The sequence below is a fragment of the Thalassophryne amazonica genome, chromosome 11 (assembly GCF_902500255.1).
Source record: "Thalassophryne amazonica chromosome 11, fThaAma1.1, whole genome shotgun sequence".
Classification (NCBI taxonomy): domain Eukaryota; kingdom Metazoa; phylum Chordata; class Actinopteri; order Batrachoidiformes; family Batrachoididae; genus Thalassophryne; species Thalassophryne amazonica.
Genome location: NC_047113.1, coordinates 83,839,022 through 83,862,597, shown reverse-complemented (window position 1 = coordinate 83,862,597; position 23,576 = coordinate 83,839,022). Strand labels below are relative to the sequence as shown.

Here is a 23,576-nt window from a genome sequence, read left to right as displayed (position 1 = left end):
CATGTCTTTCCACCTCTGCTTGGAGAAAGGTATGGCGTTTGATGAGGGTGCATTCTTTGGGTTTCTTCATATTTGATGACATGTCTAGTCTTAAGGTGGTTGAACAGATTATTTGAATTACACGTTTGCAATCACTGTCACCTGGCATATTTTGCAGATGATATTTTTTTGCTCATGATCCAACTCTGACCTGATGGTTTCACCTATGGTCATGAACTTTGTGTCATGACCAAAAGAATAAGAACACAGATACAAGTGGCAGAAATAAGATTCCTACGTTGGATATCTGGGCTTACATTCCGGGACAGGGAGAGAAACTCGACTATCCGGGCGGGACTCAGAGTAGAGCCACTGCTTCTTCACATTGAAATTTGCCAGCTGAGATGGTTCATACATCTGGTGAGGATGTCCCCCAGTCATCTCCTGAGGGAGGACTTCCATGCACATCCAACTGGGAGGAGACCCCAAGGAAAATCCAGGACACGCTGGAGGGATTATATTTCCAAGCTGGCTTGGGAATGCTTCAGGATCCCCAAGAAAGAGTTAGAGGACGTGGCAGAGGATAGGGAAATGTGGGATAAGCTGCTTGGTCAACTGGCACCATGAACCACACTTGGAAAAATGGCAGAAAATGAAAGACTGAATGAACGAGCCGGCTCCTTAACCCATCACAAAGGACATAAATGCACTTTACAAATGTTTGTACAGTTGACGGCATCATTGTGACCACAGCAGCGAGCAGACAAAGAAATTAATTCTCCACATTCAAGAAATTTCAAGGACAGACTGGAAAGTTTTTGCTCATTTTGTTCTCCATTATATTTGTCCTTGACTGTATTTTCTGTCAAGCATTTATCAAAAGGTAAAGGTACTGTGAGTGCTGTATGGAAGCAGAATCTCTAAGTCTTTCACATTGAATACTGGTGTTCCTCGGGGATGTGTTCTGGCTCCTACACTGTTAAAGTGTACCTATATTAGTCATAAATATAATGTTAGTTGTGCTACCTATTACCCATAAACACAATACGGGCATATTAAGTAAAAATTTACACCATAAAACAAGCATACTGAATAATTTTATCACAGAAATAACACACTTAGCGAGAACCAATGTGGAGCAGCTATTGCTGGCCGTAAGTGACGTACAGTCGGCGTTTCCGGGTAAGCGCGTTCGCATCTCATTTAGTCAAGATCCATGGTGCATGCAGTGTTTTTTAATATGCAAAATCATAGCTTATCACTTCAATGAAGTCGGTGTAAACAGCTACCTGTACAAACCAGAGAGTGAGGAGGAGGCTTCGGAGAATGAGTCCTCACATTCTATGTTTCTGTGTAGGCTCTCAGTTGTCCAGGTGGTTTCCATAGTAGAGAAGCTTGAATCTTCGACTGGACTGGGTTGCTTGACGTGAAGCAAAATGGCCTCACGTCAAGCAACCCAGTCCAGCCGAAGATTCAAGCTTCTCTACTCCTCACATTCTAGTGATTCCGAGGACGAAAATGCGGCCAGAGATGTGCGTGACAGCAGGTCCAAAATGGCTACCAGTCCATGGTGCCAATGCGGGCGATGCTCTGTCATGTGAACAGACATGGGGTCATACTGTTGCAAAGAGCATGAACTGATTGCAGACTGCCTAGTAGACAGCTGCATAACTTCAACTCCTCATCTTCACAAATATATACTGCACAGACCGTCCCTCAGGGAAATGTATTTGTTAGTGTGTCATTTGAATGCTTGCCACTACTTGATCCGGGTGTAACAGGTGTATTCTTGATTGGGGTGGATGTAAGTGGCATGTTTTGATCTGTACTGTGATAATTGTGATCATGTGTTATTTTCTTTCTAAGTGGTGCTTAGTCCCCTGAAGTGGGACTGAAAACCTGTTTGGTCCATGGACTATGAAGACAAACATTTTTTTTAACAAACCCTGCAGGTAAATTTGAAAGTAAACAATTAACCATGTAATTTTCTGTTATCTCTTCCAGATATCTTCCTTCAAGTCGTGCGGCCTGAATCCTCAAACAAAGTCAGTGCAGCTGTTAGACATGGAAGATGAGATGCAGAGGCTGATGGAAGAGATGGCTGAAGTTAAGGAGAATTATCAGAGGACTATGACACAATCTCTGGAAAATTACCAACAGAAATTGGTTGTTCTGGAGGCACAGTACACCAGAATGCTGGCAGCCCAGGAGGAACACTATGAACAGATGCTGGAAGCCCAAAAACAGGTCACCAAAGAGCTGCTGGAGGCCCAAGCTAATCACACAAAAGAAGAAATGGAAGCTCAAAAAGAACTTCATGAACAGGAACTTAAAGAAAAAGAGGAGAGCTTCCAGAAGAAATGAGCTCAATTTGTCCATGCGTTTACCTGCAGCAGCATTGGAGTATTTGCTGCTGGATTTATGACTGCAGCTTATGTTTTTAAACAGTAAATGTTCATTTCTTCAGATTTTTCCTCATCTGTATGTTGTTCTCCTGACAGGCTATGATGCCACATTCCAGGTCATGTCTTAATAAAATATAAAGTACCAAATGTTTTGCACTGTTGGTCTGTTTTTTGCAAGACTTTTCAGGTGTTTCCTCTGAATATGTTTCTAGATCCTCCTCCTTTGAGAGCAAGAGAGGCCTGGAAAAGTGTCTGGAGTAGGGATGGGTATTGATAAGATTTTATCGATATCGATGCCATTATCGATTCTGCTTATCGATCCGATTCCTTATCGATTCCCTTATCAATACCTCTTGTGAATTTTGTACTAAAAGTAGGCTTTACAGATTTTCTATGTATTTCATTGAGTCTTAAAGTAAATAAATATGCAATTGGTCACTGTATCCTTGATCTCTGGACATAAATAAAATAAAAAAAATGGTGTTTCGCTTTGAAATTATTAATTCTGACTGGACTCTATCGTTCTAACTTGACTCATCAGAGAGCCGCACAGCGTTTGGAGCTGTGTGAACAGAACGGAGGACGATTCTCCTTTCTTTCTCGCAACAAGACAGGAGTCCCAGTTAGTAACTTTAATCTGCACAAAAGTGACTCACGATTTCACATATTCAGGGATGAAAGTGGTGAAAAAAAAAAGAGCTGAAACCCAAAATTACCCCCAACACCACCCGCACCCACACGAAAATGTTTGAATTTAAAAGCTCTGAAATGCAATCTGGGACTATTCCAGACAATGAACTGGAGTGAGTGCAGCATCCATTTTGGTGAGAAAAAAAACAGCTTTCCTTATTCAAATTCATTCCAGTATGATTCTGTTCTTACTAGGATGCAGCAGTTTTCTAGTTTGGCAGAAAGTTCTGGAGGAAATCACTGAAGAAATTAACACATTGAAAATATGGAAACAAACTGTCATTAAACTTAAATAAGACAGGGATGAAATGGAGGTGTAAGAGTCATGAGGTGTTCACAGGAAACACTTATTTATTTCTGTATGTATGTATGTATGTATTTATTTATGTTCATTGTTAGTTGGTTTTATATTTTCTGTTGTGTTTCTATTCAGGTTCTTTTTGTCTCTTTCTCTAAAATTGTATATAATAACTAATCATTAGATTATTAATATATAAACAAAAATAAATTTAAAAAATATTACAATTTGAAAACAAATGGACCCGAACATGATGACAGCTGCAACTCCTTAATGCTAACTTTAACATTGAAAATGCCATAGACATGCTAATGCGTTAGCATCGCTCCCGTTTTTTAAAATACGAGGTCTGTGAGAAAAGTAACGGACCTTTTTATTTTTTTAAAAACCTATATGGATTTGATTCATATGTTTTTACGTCAGCCAAGCTTGAACCTTCGTGTGCATGTGTGAGTTTTTCCACACCTGTCGGTTGCGTCATTCGCCTGTGGGCAGGCTTTGAGTGAGCACTGGTCCACCCCTCTCGTCATTGTTTCATTGCGAGGGAATGGCGGAATGATTTGGGCTTTTGTTCCATCAGAATTTTTTCAGAAACTGTTAGAGACAGGCAGCTGGAAACCATTTGAAAAATTTATCTGGCTTTCGGTGAAAATTTTACGGGCTTCACAGAGAATAAGGAATGTTACTACAGCTTTAAGGACGGCCCACAATGGCGCACGGTGCGCCGCGCTCCGAGCTGCCATCGAGAGGCAGAAACCACCACATCATTTCTAAACGGATGGCTGTGTGGAGCCGGGACCATCGTGTGCAATTTCTCTGGTTATCACTGAGAGCCTACACAGAAATGTTATCACAAGAGCTGGACATCAGCCATTTTCCGGCAGATTTCACTTTTAACAAGAGATTTTGTCATGGAAAGCCGCGCGGAGGCTTCGCGCGTCACGACCGATTCGCTGATTAAGCGAGACAAAGGAACACCTCCATTTCGGAGTGCCAGAGGACAAGTTGGGACATGTCCAGCTCTCCACAATTTCTCTTATACTCACTCGACTGGTAAGCACTGAAAGCCGAGATAGGCATGTCCCAACTTGTCCTCTGGCAATCCGAAATGGAGTTGTTCCTTTGTCTCGCTTCATCAGTGAATCGGTCGTGACGCGCGAAGCCTCTGTGCAACTTTCCATGACAAAATCTCTTGTTAAAAGTGAAATCTGCCAGAAAATGGCTGATGTCCAGCTCTTGTGATAACCAGAGAAATTGCACACGACGGTCCCGGCTCTACACAGCCATCTGTTTAGAAATGATGTGGTGGTTTCTGCCTCTCGATGGCGGCTCGAGCGCGGCGCGCCATGCGCCATTGTGGGCCGTCCTTAAAGCTGTAGTAACACTCCTTATTCTCTGTGAAGCCTGTAAAATTTTCACCGAAAGCCAGATAAATTTTTCCAATGGTTTCCAGCTGCCTGTCTTTAACAGTTGCTGAAAAGATTCTGATGGAAAAAAAGCCCAAATCATTCCGCCATTTCCTCGCAATGAAACAACGACGAGAGGGGTGGACCAGTGCTCACTCAAAGCCTGCCCACAGGCGAATGACGCAACCGACAGGCGTGGAAAAACTCACACGTGCATGAAGGTTCAAGCTTGGCTGACATAAAAACATATGAATCAAATCCATATAGTTTTTGAAAAAAAATAAAATGGTCCGTTAGTTTTCTCACAGACCTCGTACATCTATCACCTGTTTCAGAACACCATAAGAGGTCGGTTTAACATAAAAAAGGTAAATAATACTCACAAACATATGCTCTTTAGGGTTTTAATGGGGGGAAAATTAAGTGAAAGAAAAAAATGAATAAACGAAGCAATAGATCGAAGCACTGCTTCAATCTGCGAACCACTGCTTCGATTGGTTCAAGGTTCAAAGCAAAGCCGCGCTGCAGAAAAGTTGATTACGGACCCGCTGCAGGGTCTGTAATCAATGTAGAGAAACAATCATTTTCCTGACAAACACCCCACTCTGAAGGACCGATAACGGAATTGTTAAGCAAAAAGCTTATTGATGTCGGTGGATCGAATCATTTCTTAACAGTACCTGAAAGGAACCGGTTCTCGATACCCATCCCTAGTCTGGAGTCATCAAGTCATTGGACTGAGGTGTTTGGTGATGCTGACATCTTTGCAGGGTTCGAAATTTTAAAATGTTCCAAACATATTGAAAGGTATACCATTTGTCCATATGTATAATGGATGCTGCACCGGTCTTTTCATGAGCTCCACCTCTTCCATGTGCTCTGTGCTCCATGACATTTTTCCAAAGACAGCTTCATTGTTTTCACTTTTGACGTCATGCAAATCAGTGATGTCAACAAGCACGACTTGGTCAGTAAAATCAAAATCCCTACTGTTGGGAAAATTTCTATTGTTTATATCATCTACCATTTATACTCCCCACACCTACATGCACACTTCCTACTAGTGGAAATTTGACAGCTGACAGGGTTACCAGCTGCTTCCTATTAGAGATTGTGGCTGATATTGAGTAGCTGACTCTAAGAGAATACATTGAAATCTCAGTCTTTCTGGCAGAACTATGTTGCATTTCTCAAAAACCTATCCTCTCCTGAAGAGTATCTCATCAGGAGACCATCTCAGGTATGTTGTGTTGTATGTCTAAATTGTAAGGGATAGGTCCCTATGCAAAAGTTGCATCTGAGTGGGGTTACCCTCAATCACGAGAGGCTGTCTCATGTAGTGGGAACTTGAGGATGGAACACATATTCAACCATCAAAGGAGCAGTGGAAACCAACGAAGGAACAGGGATTGGGATTGTCATGTGTTTGTGTTTGTGTTGTATGTGTTTGTCTAGATCAGGGGTGGGCATCTTGTTCCAGAAAGGGCCAGGTGATTTCACTGATTAACTGATTCCATCTGCTCAAAGTGATATTAATCAGTGAAATCACCTGGTGGAGTCAGTGGCTGCAAAGAAAACCTGCACCCTCTTGGCCCTTACGTGACACGGAACCAAAAAGCATCCAGTCATTGCCTTAGGTTACTGGTTTCAGGCCAAACCTCACAACTACACAGTCAGACAGGAAGCATCACTTGGACCTTCGTTCTCCAACAAAGGTATCAGCATCACCAAATACCTCCGTGCAGCGACCTAATGGTAAGGTTTTCCAAGGTGCCTATTGGTCCCTAAGGCTGAGGACCCAGAAACATGAATCGTACCGTGTCCAAGTCACACTCCAAAAGTAAGAGGAATAAAAGATCCATCAAAATCACACAAACACCTTAAAGCCAATTACAATGTGTCATGCACACTCACAAAATGAACACGGCAGTGCTGCTGCATATTAATGACAAGAAAAATTTCAAATGAAGCTGCACGCACACACACACACACACACACACACACTCACTCACTCACTCTAGTGTTTACACACTGGCCCACCCATAAGGCTTCGCTTCCGCACCACTTTAATCCGCATGAATTTTTAAAAAGATCTTTTTTTCATTACACTTTGCTTTCATATTTGTGACCAATAATGGTGTTGTGAATAATTTGACTGTTCATTTCTGAACCACTGCTCCAGTGGGAGAGTTTACGAGCATACAAGCTGCACCACACTGCAGCTGGATACTTACAGAACACTGTTTACTCTGAGGCAGAGATCTAACACCGAGGCCGCCGCTGATTTATGTTCATGCTGCACATGTGGACGTGAGCCAATAAGGTTATTTCAGTTTATTTAAATAAATGCAAGCATGTACATTAATAATTTCACACAGTGGTTTGTAATCTGAGGGCGTGGTTTTATAAAAGCCGCCTGCAGTCTTTTGAAGAAGCAGAGCTCCCAGAGCTCCCAGCTGCACACGCTGGAACTGGAGCTGCAGCACCTCATCACTTTAAATGAGGGGAGGAAAGTGTGTCAGTCCTCATATCTGCCTTGTATTTTCCAGTGCAGGTTTAAAGCCAATCATATATTCATATCCTGAAATGTAACACTGCTTATTGCTGCACTCAGCAGCCAGAGGTGTCATATTGTACATCAGCAGCTTCCCAGCAAATGTTCAATTACTGCACTCCACCCCACTGGAGTACTGCATAATTGCTCCTTTAAGGCAAACTGCAAGAGGCCAGCGCAGCACCACCACTGATGATGACGATGAAGATGATGAAGGGGCAACTTAAATAGGTGGCTGCTACAGATCAAGACCAAGTGCATAAAGTAAGACATTTCAAACAACTCCAGGAGTTACTGCAAACAAGCAAATACACTCCTGTTGGTCAGCTGTGATACAGAAGACATTTGGTTTGAGATCAAAAGAAGAATATGAAAAGACATTCGGAGACCACTGGGTATCTGAGCTTATACTCCTGGGTACTAATCTTTTAGTCTACTAAATATACTTAGTCGACTGCAGTTAGTCATCCAATATTATCTGTCTAATCATTGTTTCACATTGACAGCTAAATTTGTAGATTAGCTGTCTTACGTTAGTCAAGGGTTTTCACAGGCATAACAGCCTCCCGAGTGCAGTTGCCAAGAAACGCCTCCAATGCACGACAGTTTTGTTTACTTCCGGGTTGGTTGTTGTCATGAACTATCCAGCTTTTGCTTCTTTAACATTTACAGACACATATGAACTGCAGAACGACGTACTGAGCTCTTAGCCTGGCAGTTATTCTACATACTTACAGCACTTCCATCAAGCCTTTTTGTGCACACAACACTGCTCAGCATAACAGCGGCACCCGGTGGCTAATGTGGCTACATTTTCCCAAAATAAGACATTTTTTCTTATGTAAAAAATGCTCAACAAGATTATTTTTCTATTTAGACAAAAAATAAGTCCAATTTTCTTTAAACAAGTCTTTTTTACTTTCTTAGATATCAGTTTTTGCAGTGCAACTATGGCCAGAAGCGGCGGAAGCTCTCCTTTTGGGTGTTCCATTAAGTGGTTGTACATGATAGCTGCCATTTTTTGAGGTAAGATGCTGAAGTTTTATCGACTAAAATAAGATCCACCTCCTCTGTACCAGGCTAAAACCATTAGTCAGGTAACATGAAACTTTAGCCGACTAAGCACTTTGTGCAACAACTAATGTTAAAAACTAGTCAACTAAGTAAGTTTATTTGACTAAACAAGATTAGACTGCTTTATGAAACCGGACCCTAGACAGGGTGAGAAGCTCAACAATCAGTGAAGGATTCTATGTAGAGCGACTGCTTCTTCCCATTGAAAGGAGCCAACTGTGATGGTTCAGACATCTGATGAACATGCTCCCTGGCTGTCTCCCTGGGGAGGTCTTCCAGGCTCCGCCAACTGGGAGGAAGTCCTGGGGAAGACCCAGGAACGCTGGAGGGATTATGAGCTGGCTTGTGAATGGGGAGCTGGCTGGTGAACACCTCTGGATCCTCCAGGAAGAGTTATAGGAGTTGGCCAAGGATAGGCAAGTGTGAGACAAGCTGCTTAGTCCAGAACTGGATAAGTGGCAGAAAATGAATGGACAAATGAATTTAGAATCAATCAATCAATCAATTTTTTTTATATAGCGCCAAATCACAACAAACAGTTGCCCCAAGGCGCTTTATATTGTAAGGCAAGGCCATACAATAATTATGTAAAACCCCAACGGTCAAAATGACCCCCTGTGAGCAAGCACTTGGCTACAGTGGGAAGGAAAAACTCCCTTTTAACAGGAAGAAACCTCCAGCAGAACCAGGCTCAGGGAGGGGCAGTCTTCTGCTGGGACTGGTTGGGGCTGAGGGAGAGAACCAGGAAAAAGACATGCTGTGGAGGGGAGCAGAGATCGATCACTAATGATTAAATGCAGAGTGGTGCATACAGAGCAAAAAGAGAAAGAAACAGTGCATCATGGGAACCCTCCAGCAGTCTAAGTCTATAGCAGCATAACTAAGGGATGGTTCAGGGTCACCTGATCCAGCCTTAACTATAAGCTTTAGCAAAAAGGAAAGTTTTAAGCCTAATCTTAAAAGTAGAGAGGGTGTCTGTCTCCCTGATCTGAATTGGGAGCTGGTTCCACAGGAGAGGAGCCTGAAAGCTGAAGGCTCTGCCTCCCATTCTACTCTTACAAACCCTAGGAACTACAAGTAAGCCTGCAGTCTGAGAGCGAAGCGCTCTATTGGGGTGATATGGTACTACGAGGTCCCTAAGATAAGATGGGACCTGATTATTCAAAACCTTATAAGTAAGAAGAAGAATTTTAAATTCTATTCTAGAATTAACAGGAAGCCAATGAAGAGAGGCCAATATGGGTGAGATATGCTCTCTCCTTCTAGTCCCCGTTAGTACTCTAGCTGCAGCATTTTGAATTAACTGAAGGCTTTTCAGGGAACTTTTAGGACAACCTGATAATAATGAATTACAATAGTCCAGCCTAGAGGAAATAAATGCATGAATTAGTTTTTCAGCATCACTCTGAGACAAGACCTTTCTAATTTTAGAGATATTGCGTAAATGCAAAAAAGCAGTCCTACATATTTGTTTAATATGCGCTTTGAATGACATATCCTGATCAAAAATGACTCCAAGATTTCTCACAGTATTACTAGAGGTCAGGGTAATGCCATCCAGAGTAAGGATCTGGTTAGACATCATGTTTCTAAGATTTGTGGGGCCAAGTACAATAACTTCAGTTTTATCTGAGTTTAAATGTCAGCTTTAATTGTGTTTTGGTTTTGAAAAATATATGTTATAACTGAATGTGAGCTTGAAAATTAGCTGTTTCTTCACAGCCTTTGTTGATTTTTGCTCTCTGGGACATCCTGAGAATTCATGGGATTAGATTGTGTTGATATCATAGCCACTGGTACTGCGAGTGCTGTGCAGAGCCGAGGTAGAATCTCTGATTTACAGTATTTCCAGTGGCAGTCCTCAGGGATGTGTTCTGGCTCCTTTATTGTTCAATGCTTGCATGGACTGAGTGTTGGGTAGGAGAATACTTTGTTTAACCTCTGCACTTTGTTTCCCCCTCACTTAAACATTAACCAGTGGCCCAAGGAAATGACTGGTTGCCTTTGATACCAGGTGTCTTAGGAAAATTTCTGGGTAACAGATGAGGAGCATTACTTGCATTGTGAGGGAACACTATGGTATTTTGGCGATGTGGCATGTTTCTCTGTGCAGAATCCAGCATGTAGGCACCTCAGTCAGTTTCCATGATTTGTGAAAACAAACAAATTACTGCATTAGTCCAACTAAAACTGGACAAAATCAAATTTTTCAACGTCAAACTAATGCAGAATGCGAACTAATCAATAGGACTCACGTTGGCCTAGGTGTCCTGTGCATGCTCCACAGTTTCCTCCCTAGACTTTGACCCCAAAGTAGAAGGAGATGAAGACAGCAGCGTGGCCACTCTCATTCATAAGTATGAAATATACAGAGCTACATCATTGTCCATCTCACCATTCACCATGTTTGCTGACACTTTGACATCATCTAGTTTGTCCGTGCTGTGATCGGCCAACAATAAGTGGGCCAATACTAACCAGATGAAAGAGGCACAGCAGTTGTAGCAGAGTCAGGTAGACTTTGGTCAGTAAATCAGTTCCTTCCTGTGCATGTATACTGGGACAAGGACAGCAGCTGACTGAATGAACAAGCAGAGTTGCAGCTATTGGGTGACTAACCTATGCCTGTAAATGCACTGAGTGTTGAGGACATCAGCAGCTGGAAAAGGCCAAGGACACGCCCACGTGTCATCTGGCTGCAGCAGATGAATATTTACTTTGCAGAGGTGGGGACAGATCAGGTGCCTGGGTGGTTGTCATCCAGGATGTGTAGTGGATCCAGTGATGTAATGCACCACCACATGCTCCCTGGAGACAAAAAGAGGAAAATATAATAAAAAATAGAGTTGACTGAGAAGGTGAGGCAGATGTTGGACAGTAAATGGACATCAGAAGAAGAGAACTGACTGACATCATTTGTGGGACTGAAGTTCTGTCAAGTGGATCACATTAATAAACTCTGACTTTTTTCACCAAGTCTTAAGAGAGAAGACGTGAGGCTGAGTGAAGGACAGTTGTCTCATCTGCTCACCGATGACTCACTCAGCCGCAGGAACCTGGTTTCACTCGTCTGCTGATTTCCATTTGATTTGGACAGAATCTGGAAAGACGTTTTTGTCCTTTCTTGTGAGACTCAGACGAAGGAAACTGTTGATGGGGGGTGGTATTTATACAATACCCAGCACCCAGCAAAGTATGGTATTGTAGTGTGTGTGTGTGTGTGTGTGTGTGTGTGTGTGTGTGTGTGTGTGTGTGTGTGTGTGTGTGTGTGTGTGTGTGTGTGTGTGTGTGTGTGTGTGTGTGTGTGTGTGTGTGTGTGTGTGTGTGTACAACATAACTCAAAACTGGCTGGACAGATTTCTGTGAAACGTGGATAATATCTAGGTGGTGGCCATCCATGGGTCCTGGATGGCCACCACCTCAGCATTTTTCCAGTCCATTTCCACATCTCTAAAATAACGCAGTTTGTGGGCATCCCCTCGGTCTTCTCTTCTGGCCAAGCTTTGCAGTGCCCTCAGAGTTCCTTTTGTTACTGCTTTTGGCTGCCTGACCCTGATTCTGTCTCTTAGACTGATCCCTCAGACTCTAGAACTTTCTATGATTGTCCTCTATGTTTTGACCACCTGCCTGGTGCACAGACTCTCTTGTGTTTAAGGCCTCATGGATTTGGCTGCTCAGGGTACTGAGCAGCCAAGTCTGGGTGGTGACTGTTGAAGAGTAGTTGGAGATACGAATTTGAATGAGTGACAGAATTTCAGTTGGTATCTCAAGGAAATGACACATTTGCAATCAGAGTGTTCAGGATGGCTGTGTGCTGCTATTATACTGCTATAATATGCTGTTATTATGTGAAAAGAGGCTGTGGAAATACCCCAGAAAAGGGGTGCTCACGTTTGGTCCTCGAGAGCTACCTTCCTGATACTCTTAGTTGTCTCCCTGCTCCAACACTCCTGAATCCAATGAAAGACTCATTAGCAGGCTTTTAATGAGCCTTTCATTGGCTTCAGGTGTGTTGGAGCAGGGAGACAACTAAGAGCATCAGGAAGATAGCTCTCAAGGACTGAACTTGAGCACCCCTGCCCCAGAATATAGAATTGTAATTGTAATAATATAATGAAATAAAATAAATAAACAGTAACAACAACATAATAATTTATGTTTGCGTGGTCACAACGCCCTCACCAATGGCAGATATGTTCAGCAGAATGCCTAAAATTAGCAGTCTGGCTCTCCATAGTGTCATGATCTGTGTCTGTCTGCCCTTATCATCTGCCGCCCCCTTGTTTCTATTCCTGGTGTTATAATTTGGAATTCCTTGTGGGTTTTCATGTCAGGCATCAGAAAGACAAGAAATACTGTATAATTTGTCAGCATTAAACAACAAGAAAAACAGAGAAATACTAAGGTGATCGCCGGCCGCTAGCCCTAAACTTCACTAAAAGACCCAGAATTTAGGTAAGGCCGCGGCCCGCTCCAATTACTAATAAAATGAATGAAAAGAGTAAAAAGCATAAAACAAAACTGTACCAGTATGCTAGCCATATGAAAGGGAAAATAAGTGCGTCTTAAGTCTGGACTTGAAAGTCTCCACAGAATCTGACTGTTTTATTGATGCAGGGAGATCATTCCACAGAACAGGGGCACGATAAGAGAAAGCTCTGTGACCCGCAGACTTCTTATTCACCTGAGGGACACAAAGTAGTCCTGCACCCTGAGAACGTAAAGCCCGGGCCAGTTTAATTAGGTCAGCAAGGTAGGAGGGTGCCAGCCCATGAATAATTTTGTAGGTTAGTAGCAGAACCTTAAAATCTGATCTGACTGGGACAGGAAGCCAGTGAAGGGATGCCAAAATGGGTGTAATGTGGTCGAACTTTCTGCTTCGTGTCAAAAGTCTGGCTGCAGTATTTTGAACCAATTGGAGACCCCTAATGCTAGACTGTGGTAAACCAGAAAATAGAACATTGCAGTAGTCCAATCTAGAAGAGATAAATACATGGATCAGGGTCTCAGCATCAGCCATAGACAGGATGGGACGAATCTTCACTATATTTTGCAGGTGGAAGAAAGCAGTCCTAGTTATATTTCTAATGTGGAGGCCAAAGGAAAACGAAGGATCAAAAATGACCCCAAGGTTCCTCACTTTGTCAGTGTGATGTATGACACACGAGCCGAGGCTGAGCATTAACTGGTCAAATTGATGCCGATGTCTCACTGGACCAAGAACCATCATTTCAGTCTTATCAGAGTTTAAAAGTAGGAAGTTTCTAGACATCCAACTTCTCACTGCTGCAAGGCAATCTTCTAAGGATTTTATGTGAACGAGATTACCAGCAGTTATCGGCATGTATAACTGAGTATCATCTGCATAGCAGTGAAAGGTAATCCCAAAACACCGCAATATGTGCCCAAGGGGGGCTATATAAAGGGAGAAAAGCAGGGGGCCTAAGACAGACCCCTGTGGAACCCCAAATTTCATGTCACTAAGGTTAGAGGTAGTGTTACTGTACAAAACACAGTGAGAATGACTGGTCAAGTATGACGTCAGCCATGCAAGGGCACTCCCAGTAATCCCAAAATGATTTTCCAGCCTATCAAGTAGAATATGATGATCCACTGTATCAAGTGCAGCACTGAGATCTAACAGCAACAGAACCGTAGTGGTGTCCGAATCCATTGTAAGCAGAAGATCATTCACCACTTTAGTGAGAGCCGTCTCTGTGGAATGATATTTTCTAAAAGCAGACTGCAGAGGCTCAAAGAGATTATTCTGAGTAAGATAGTCTACGAGCTGCCGTGACACCACTTTTTCCAGAATTTTAGAGAAAAATGATATATTTGATATCGGCAATAGTTTGTCAATACACTAGGGTCAAGATTAGGTTTCTTAAGTAATGGTTTAATCACTGCAGATTTGAAACATTTAGGAACAGATCCAGAAGTTAAAGAAAGATTAATAATTTCCAGCACAGTCGGCCCAAGAGTGGGCCACAGGTCCTTAAACAGTTTTGTTGGTATAGGATCAAATAAACAGGTTGTGCTTTTTGTCACGAGTTTTGTCAGCATGCCTAGTGAGATACTGTCAAATTCTGTAAATCTAGGTAATACCTCAGTAGTGGCGCCCACATCAATAGCAGGGTGTAGTGGCTGGATTAAGGCATGCCGGGATATGTTTAACCTGATGTCTTCTATTTTCTTCCCAAAGTAATCCAGGAAATCTTGTGCTGTAAAAGGAGAGCAAACTACAGGTGGTTGTCCATGCAAAAGTGTTGCCACCGTGTCGAACAAGAACATTGAGTTATGCTTGTTTTGTTGATCAAATCAGAGTAGTAAGTCCGCTTTGTAGCCAATAATGCATGCTTATAGTCTAAGATAGCATCACGCCATGCAAGGTGAAATACTTCTAATTTTGAACAACGCCATTTCCATTCTAGACCTCTTGCTTTATGTTTGAGGTCACGATTTGGAGGAGCGCGGTTTTAACCCAGGTGGTGCAATCATGTCGAGTGTAGTTTTGAGCACTGAGTTTAAACTATCCACAAGTCTGTCTACTGACTGGGTATTTGTCAAATGTGAAGCTAAGACATCAGGCAGTCTAGCTTCGAGTTCAGTCTTAGTTGAGGAGTTGATGCATCGCCGTAAAGATATATAAGGTTGTTGTTCCACTAAACACGGCAGCGAAACTGTAAACTTAATAAGTGAGTGATAAGAGACCACTGCTGTAAGAGGCATGATGTCAATATTCGTGACAGCAATACCACGTGCGAGAACCAGATCCAGGGTATTTCCACTAATGTGCGTCGAATCCCGAATGCATGACCGAAATCCTAATGCATCCACAATTTCCATAAATGATTTGCAGAGGGGATCAGTCTAAGGACCTCAGTGGGGTTGACAGTTGAACTGTTTGCGTTTAGGGGTGGTTCCATAGCACCCCTTAGTAGCATATATAAGATGCCTAGAAGTAGGTTTGGGTTTAAGACATTCCATGCGTGTTGTAGGTAGCAGACACTAAATCTTTGCTATTGCTAGAACAACCACTTGGCCATCCTCAATTTCAACATCATCCAATATAGTAATGGGTATTAAGTTTGGAAAGCATATCCCTCTATGATTTTTATGGACACGACTACGGAAGCAGGCCACAGTCTCAACTTTTTGAAATTCCCTCCCTGGCAAATAAACTGCACTATCACCAAAGTGGATTTTCTGCACAAAATTTCCCGTTAAGCTAATGGATTCCACACCCACATTTGTCATAAGCCTTGCAGGGTCTCTAATCACCTGCTCCGTGGCCTGCTGTAGATTCCTAATGTTACCCTCCCTGTAGAGCTCTATCTATGTTCGCAGACAAGATGGCGGCGCCTTCCCCAGTAGGGTGGAGGCCGTCCGGCATCAGCAAGCCACGGTGGCCCCAGAACCAAGGCCACTTATCAATAAAGCTAAAGCCTTGCTGTCTACAAAACTGCGCCAGCCACCTATTTAATGATGTCAGCCTGCTAAACACCTAATCAGTACCCCGTGAGGGGAGGGGACCAGAGACTATTAATCAATGCCGACACATCTTTCTGGCAAGGTCACAAGTCCTCTCTATGTCCATTTTTGTGACCTCTGAGTGCTTCATCCTGATATCATTGGTGCCAACGTGAATAACCATGTGACTATATCTCATGTCATGTTCCTTAGTCTGTCTTCCCTTCTGCAGCGTCAGCACCCTAAGATGAGATGCAATTTCGGGAGCTCTGGCCCCAGGAATACATTTAACATCAGCCGGCGTCTGTAACCTGATTTTGCGGGTGATAGACTCCCCTATCACTAAAGTCCGGTGTTTCGGCCTGGAGACAGGAGTGGAAGTCACTTGTGTGCTCAGATAATTCACATCTGGCAAATCCAAGGGGGAGAACCGATTCACAGTTCGCACTGGCGAGTGTGATCAGGGTGCCTCAACCGGGCACCAAGCCCTACGGGGCTTCCTCCGCCTAGCCACAGTCCAAAAGCCATCCTCCACAGCTGGCGTTTCTAAGCTGATGCTAACGGGCTCGCTAGCCAGCCCAAAACTAACCTCATCTGGAGTGCCCGTAACATCTAACTCCACTGCGCTAAGAAGCTGCTCTAACTTACGGACACGGCTCTCTAAGAGAGCCACCCTATCTTCCAACATCACGCATGATTTACGGAGGGTGTGAAGTATAATAAGTAGTGTATTTTGTGCACTAACAAATTCAAAAATGTAGCCAAGCAAACACGAGCTAACCAATAATGGATAAGCTAACCACTCCTAAGGCTCACACAGACACAGATAAATTAATTAAAATTCACAGCAGTTACACTGAAAAACTAACACAAGTATTAAACAGGTAAAAAAAAAGCAGCAGCTATAAAATACACTAAACAGTTCATTAACTAACAGGAGTGTAAAAAATGAAATGAAAAAATGATGAGAAGGGTCAGAAATAGCTAACGTAAGCTAACCGCTAGCAAAAATGCTAGCCGCTCCTAAGATTTTACACAGGAGTAAAAATTACTTAAAATTCAAAGCAGTTCAACTGAAAAACAAACAGAAGTATTAAAGAGGTAGAAAAGAAACAGCTATAAAAAGTAACAACGGAGGTTAACTGTCTTCCTGTGTTCCTTCCCCAGCTTTTTCCAGTTAGCGGTTACCCTCACCTGTTTTCCATCTGTGTGAATACCTTCTGTGTGTATTTATACTCCTGTGTTCCTCCTGTCCGTTGACTGAATGTTGTGTGCTTTTGTCCTCTTCTTGACCTGAGATTTCTACTGTGTTTCTTGTGTGGAGGCAAAAATGATTTTAAGTCAAAGTGTCTGAGACTGTTTGTGGAAATAAAGTCAAAGAATTGGCAGATTCACCCTATAAAGCCCACCCTGTGAAATAATTGTCAGAAAATTCTAATTTTTTGAAACAAGAGTCTTTACTGGACCTTTTAACAAACAACAAAAAAAAAAAAAAACAGAAAACAAAAACCCTTTTACATATATGTTTTTATTTGTATCATATTTGCTACATTGGGCGTTCTAGCATAAAAACATCCATTTTAAATCCAGAGCAAACATAACATTTCAAACCTATAAAATGCTGCATTTTCTTAGGGAAATTACTGTGGATCACTTGTTTCAGGCAGCCATTATGAATGTCTCATCTGAAGGCCCTCTGATGCATAAGATACTGACATCTGGTGGTTTGTCTGTGCACTACAAGTATCTCATTGTATACGATGAGTTTTTTGGGGAGAAAATATCACACTGATGAAGCAGACATCTCAGAAAATCCTGTATCAAATATGATACACTTGGCGTTATAGGGTTAAAATAACAGGCTTTTAATTCAAGGCCTCAAAGACACACGCAATAGTCAAAAATCTGAACAGCAGCATTTTGAATATGTGTGTGAGCATAGCATTTCTGAGGAGATCTTTTGTACATTCAGAGAAAGGCGGAGGGACAGCAAACAGTCACATACACATTTTCCAGTGAAATGAAACTTCGAGTTTCCCATGAAAACTCTCGCTGAATAGTGAATGTTATCACAGTTTGCGGCCTTGGAGAAGAGATGGTGAGTTTTATCAGTGCAGCTGCAAGGCTGCAATGTTACATAAAGACAATGAATAGAGTTTAGAATGCAAAGTTTTAGGCAGGCTATGTGTAAGATATTAAATGAATAATTTTGACACTACACTTGCTTTTTATTTATTTATTTATTTTTTGTGGAACCTATTTTTTCCCCTTGTGTATTTTTGAGACTGCCTGCCACTTATTATTGGGCTTATTGGAAACTGTTGCTTGTTTCTGATTGCTTTCCTGTGTACCGACCTCTGGTCCGACCCTAGCTCTAGCAAATAAAACTGTTTCTTACACCAGCCCGTCTTTTCTCTGCACTGGGGTCTCAACCCATTGTCTCCTCGTGACACATAGACTGCCAGTTTAACATGCTCACACTGTCTTTCTTGCGGTCATGTTTTTCAGTGTACATTTCAACAGGTTTGTGAATTTAAATTGAAGGAGGCATCATACAATATCCAGCATCATTAAGACCAAACAAATCTTGGAGGTAGTTACACAGTAAAAGTGAGAAAAGCTTCAGCAGTTGTTTCACTGGATCTTCATTAGATACACAAACGTGAAGCCCTGGACACTAAGAATGATAATATTGGTGCAGTTTTAATAATCCCACAATGGTCCTTTGAGAGGGTCTATAAAGTTGTTTTAAACACACACTAAACTCAGTTTCACCTGACTAATTAGTCTCTGCTTGTTTTCCTCTACATCCCACCTGACTGACTTTGTTACATCACAAAACGTTCTTCTTCATTCTTTTATTTCTGGGTTAAAAAAAAATAAAGAACCTGCCTCTAAAGGTGACTTCAGAGCTGCTTTTCACCTTCTTGCAGAAACAAACAAACAAAAAACATCCACAACAAGGATTTTAATATTTGTTAAAGCCATACATAACAACATTCGCAGCAGTGACTGTAAAAACCACAGAAAACAAATTCTTATCGTGTCCTCGCCATCTGCTCACAATATACGAAGTGGAGGTCTGCCTGCAACGGTTATGCCTTTCATTTCTCAATGACACCAGCTGGTTCTGGTGACAGCGGACAAGTAGACGCACAGAGTGAGAAACTGACCTAGCATTTTCAAGGTCACCCTGCTCAAAAAAATAGGGGGTGGGGGGGTATTTCCAGCTCTGAATGTTTCAGCAGAGACATGGAGCACAGGTGAGATCAGTACTTGGCATTCATTGAGGATTAAAGGCAGCTCATGTTGACCTTTAAAAGTCAAAAACGCTGCAATTGTGAATCAGTCGGTGTCTTGTTATGTGCTTCTTCAAAGATTCAAAGATTCAAAGAAATTTATTGTCATATGTACAGTATAGAACATGAACATGTTCCCTGCACAATGAAATGTGTCTACTGCATTTAACCCAATCCTAATTGCCAGTAGGAGCAGAAGTCACCATTAGGCGCCCGGGGACCAGCTCCAGATGTACATCCCTGCCTTGGTCAACAGCAGGGCTGAGCAGACCAACACCGACCCATAACAAACAACACACACACAACACACAACACATGGGCCGGCCCGGTACATAAAACATATATATGAAAGCAAACACGAGGGAAAAGGAGAAGAAAAAAACCCTCATAGCTGCTGCATTACACAGCAGCAATGAGGAAAAAAAATCCCCATCAGCACAGAAAAACAATAATCACAGAGACAAAAAAACAAGGACACAGGACGACAACCGAGATTTGAAAGGACCAGTTTATCAGAACACTCCGGAGGCAGCCTGTTTGGCACCGTCAACGGCCTTGTCCGACAATCCTGGAGGGGGAGGGAACAGCCCTGCACAGTCTGAGCAGTCCTGGCAGTCCTGAACAGTTCTAACAGAGCTGGAGAAGCTGAGGGGAGGGGGGAAGACCAGGGAGCGAGGCTTAGGTGTTGATCTTCTGAGGAGGTTTTATCACAGTGACCTTGAAGTGCAGCTGTATTTGGGGAAGCCAAATGAATAGCCAGATTAGCAGACGCCTGAAAGATTCCACAGTTCTGAGAACAGAGTGGCTCTCAATGCATCTGAATGTAGAATGGTGGTCTTCACAGACGATCATAGCGGGTTTCCAGGGCCGCAATCCTGCTCGAGATGTTTTCCAACGCGCGGTTAACCCCCGCCGACTGCGCAGCCACTGCCTTCCCAATCGAATCAATCATGTAGGGCAGCCTGGAAGGACCAATCAAAGCTGCTTCCACTTTCTTGATTTTCCGGTAAACCAGCAAAGTGCCCGCTCCACACATCAGAAAGCCGGTCACCACCAAGCCGAATATGTACACATCTTCAACGTCCTCCACAGAAAGCATGTAAAGGCACATGACCTGCCATCTCCTCCACGAGTCCATCACGTAACCCATCACATGCGTCCCGGCAGGACAGGTCGGGTCCTCCGCCCCCGAATGTCTTGTAGAAAAAATAGTGTCAATTGCGTTCAGAGACCACTTTAACAGATCCATTTTTGTCATTTTCCAGAAGAGCAAAGCTGCAGCCTTACAGACAACACACCACAGAAGCAGGAGAGATAAGGAGGAAGGGAGAAGAGAAAAGTGCATCCGTCTCGGTCGAGTGCAAGCTGGCAAAAAAAAAAAAAAAACCTTCTTGACCTCAGTGTGGTGCTCAGTCTGATGTGTTTTACATTTTCACTGCATTAAAGTCTTGCATTAATGATGTAACACATTTGCATTTCTATTGTTTTGTACACTTTACTTTGGACATCAAAGTAAAGTGTACCCCTCATTCACCTGGGTAATGGATCAGGTGGAGGATTGCCTGTTGGGGTGAAATATGGTGGGGACCTTGTGTGCCACAATTGTGGCCATGAAGCCCAACAGGAACCTTAAACATGACACAGCTCCTGGGGCTCTGTTGAAATAAGAAGTCCTCAATGGTGGTCAAGCGGAGGAGATGGTGGTTCGTAATCCAACGGCTGTGAATGTGGATGAAGGCTGCAGAAGATCCTCAGACCTCGATCATTTGGGATTTCCCAGCCAATGGACTAGGCTATGGATCTGTCAAGGAAACTGCATTTGTTGGCATACAAAGACATTCCCAGGTTAAAACAATCCATGCACAGGCATCTCTAGATCGACCACTGGATGTAGAATTCCACCATCCCTTCCAGGAATGGACCATGAGACAGTCTTTCTCATCACAGAGGTATTGCCACAACAACATGCACCGTACGAGGTCTGTTAGAAAAGTATCCAACCTTTTTATTTTTTTCAAAAACCTGATGGATTTGAATCACGTGTGCTTGCATGAGCCAACCTTGAACCTTCGTGCGCATGCATGAGTTTTTTCACGCCTGTCGATTGCGTAATTTGCTTGCAAGCAGCCTTTGTGTGAGGATGGGTGGAGTCTCTCGTCGTTTTTTCTTTGCAAGGAAATGGCGGAACGACTGGAGCAGCGCGACTGCATCTAATTTTTCCAGAAACTGGGTGACAGCCAGGTGGAAACAACTTGGATTATTCAGATGGCTTTCAGTGACGATCCTATGGGCATCACACAGATTAAGGAGCGGTAAAACCAGTTTAAAGACGTCTGCACAACGGTGGAGAGCGCGCCCAGCTCGTCCACAATTCGGAAGATTCAGACGGCTTTTGTTGGCTTTTCAGTTGTGTGACTATCCGAGAAATTGTGGACGAGGTGGGCATGTCACAACATGTCCTGTGAGGCTTCAACACGGAGGCGCTTTTGCTGCGCCATCAGCTTCATGCCGATGAATTTCGCTGCAACTCTTTTCATGGCAAAATCTTCTGTCACAGTGGAATGTGCCGAAAAAGTGCTGATGTCCACCTCTTCCGCAATTTCTCGGATAGTCACATGACGGTCCCACATCACCACAGCATTCACTTTGGAAATGATCCGGTCATTTCAGCATGTTGATGGCCGCCCGGAGCGCGGGGCGCTCTCCACCTTTGTGCAGACGTCTTTAAACCGGTTGTACTGCTCCTTAATCTGTGTGATGCCCAGAGGATCGTCACCGAAAGCCATCTGAATAATCCGAATGGTTTCCACCTGGCTGTCGCCCAGTTTCTGGCAAAATTTGATGCAGTTGCGCTGCTCCAGTTGTTCCGCCATTTCCTTGCAAAGAAAAAATGAGAAGAGACTCCACCCATCCTCACACAAAGGCTGCTTGCAAACAAATGACGCAATCGACAGGCCTGAAAAAACTCACGCATGCGCACGAAGGTTTAAGGTTGGCTCATGCAAGCACACGTGATTCAAATCCATCAGGCTTTTGAAAAAAAAAATAAAAAGGTCAGATACTTTTCTAACAGACCTCGTATTTCTGAGCAAACATCAAAATTCTTGGTAAGTAAGTAAGTCCCTTCGGCTGCTCGCTTGTTTGCACTTGGGGTCACCACAGCAAATCCAAGGTGGATTTGCATGTTGAATTGGCACAAGTTTTACGCCGGACGCCCTTCCTGACGCAACTCCACATTACATGGAGAAATGTGGCAGGGGTGGGATTTGAACCTGGAACCTTCTGAACTGAAACCAAGCGCATTAACCACTTGGCCACCACCCCTGCTTGGTAACACTTTATATTAACTGCACGCTATAAAGCATTAGTAAAGCATTTACAAAGTGTAAGTAAATGCTTAAATAACTACTTGAAAAACATTTACAAAGCATTCTTTTTTATTAGCTACTCATTGATAAGAACATAAATAGATGGCTTAATAATTATTATTAACAAAATATGTAATGTCTTTATAAAACATTTATAAATTATTTTTGTATTTCTCTATAAACCAGTTAAGAAAAGTTGATCATTAATAGTTAAGTTCATCATTTACAAACGTAAAATCAGACACTATTCATTAGTGATAAAAAAAATACTTTATAAATCATATTTTTATTGTCTTTACATTTTTTTCCTCACAAATTATTAAGCCTTTACTAAGCATTAATAAACCATTAGTTGATGCTCAACATATCAGTTATAACATTTGTAAAGATTGCATTAACTGCTTTCCCTTATTCCTCAATACTTTATGTATCATTTGTTAATAATGTCTAAAGGTCGTCTCTTTCCCCATCACTATAAGTATGCAGTTTAAAAACTTTATCTATGTACGAATTCTTCTTTAAGTGTACAAATAAGCCTTAAGTGAGCATTAGTTAAGCATTTGTAATATTGTTGGGGTGATTAAATTTGTTTTATAACTCATTTGTATATGCTTAATATATATTTTAATCACAGTCTCAAGCAGTTGACCAGTTCACTTTTATATGTCTATTTATAAATGCTTAGCAATGCGTTAGTAAACTTCACTTTTATATGTCCATTTATAAATGCTTATCAATGCATTAGTAAATTTAAAAATATGATTATAAAACCTTTACAAGCTGTTAGTAAAGTATTTGGTGTGAGCTTAACTAAAGTGACGGTTAAATTTGTTTTATAACTCATTTCTATTTGCTTAATATATATTTTAATCACAATCTCAAAGTTGACCAATTCACTTTTATATGTCCATTTATAAATGCTTATCAATGCATAAGTAAACTTAAAAATACTATTATGATTCCTTTACAAGCTGTTGGTAAAGTATTTGGGGTGAGCTTAACTAAAGTGATGGTTAAATTTGTTTTATAACTA

The 23,576-nt window shown here is 42.3% G+C and overlaps 1 long non-coding RNA gene across 1 annotated transcript; it reads left to right on the top strand.

Annotated features, from left to right (window-relative positions):
* The first annotated feature begins 17,771 nt into the window (after window positions 1-17,771).
* On the top strand, window positions 17,772-17,999 carry LOC117519630. The gene is made up of 2 exons (XR_004563379.1): window positions 17,772-17,806; window positions 17,861-17,999. It is a non-coding gene; the product is annotated as an uncharacterized LOC117519630 (long non-coding RNA).
* Window positions 18,000-23,576: the final 5,577 nt, after the last annotated feature.